The following is a 1,163-nucleotide window of genomic DNA, read 5'->3' on the forward strand; positions in this document are numbered from 1 at the left end:
GGCCTGAGGTTGTTGATACTAAAAACCCCACAATGCATCACAGCATCTTACCCGGCAGTTCTTGATCTCAGCAGACTGGAAAGAGACAGAGTAGGTCATGTTTATCAAAATACTTTATTGTTCTTATTTCATAACTAGTTAAGGAACAGCACATTAGAGATGAAGATAGCACCTATGATAAGAGCAGTATGTTACTTATTAGGATTAAAAAAAAGGCAAATAGTATGATCAACTGTATATATTATGTTACTGTATAGAACCAAGTAGAACTTAACATACACTTGGATTCATTCATCCATGGTGTATTGCTTGGTATTAACTGAATAAAACATTAATTAATCAGGGACAGAATCAGCCTAAATTGACTAACAGGAATAGGGATCAACAGATTTTTCAGGGCTGATTCTGATTATTAATAATCAAAGAGACAGAAATATTCAGAACCGATGCCAACACAAAACTACTGCTACATAAAGACACTCGCCATGGCTTTCAAGTTTCTATTATTTTATATTATTTTGTCCAACCCATTTATATCAACCAAGATAGACTAAATAACAGAAACACCTCTGTATAAACACTATAATCTTCATGAAGGACGATTTATTACAGGGCTGTTGTATTAGGCTATATCAATTTTTGCTAGATGTTCCTAATAAATTGTCAACTGAGTGTACATTAATAATGATCAGCTGTGTGCACAGGCTGCAAAGAGCCTGACTGGAATGAACTGATTGCTTTTGGTGCTGTTTTCACCTTGGAACTGATACTGGCTCCTTGGCAGCCTAAAGATGTTGTTTAATACTTTTACCATATATTATTATTATCATCCCCATATAAGATGTTTTACCCTCCTCTTCCCCTTTTAGAAATGTGCCGCAGTAACACGTTTACACAGAGTACATCACCTTTCATCACCAGCAGTGAGGGACCGTTTACGTGCTGACGTCACTGTAGCGTCTCCTCGCCAGTCTCTGGAGTTTCTGTTACCGCTAGAGTTAATGTTGTTGTTTTCTTCATTACAGTGACTAACTACCTGCTGTACATTTACACTGAGCAGTTCTGCTCCAGCACCCACAGCTCTCTGCTGCTTATAGCGACTTTCACTGATTCAGCTTTTGTTTACATGCTGTTTAGAACTGATTGTTACTTTAGCTTAGCAG

This window comes from Seriola lalandi, unplaced genomic scaffold, assembly GCF_002814215.2.
Source record: "Seriola lalandi dorsalis isolate HSWRI2012SDOR001 ecotype SW California unplaced genomic scaffold, Sedor1 jcf7180002054386, whole genome shotgun sequence".
In the NCBI taxonomy this organism is placed as follows: domain Eukaryota; kingdom Metazoa; phylum Chordata; class Actinopteri; order Carangiformes; family Carangidae; genus Seriola; species Seriola lalandi.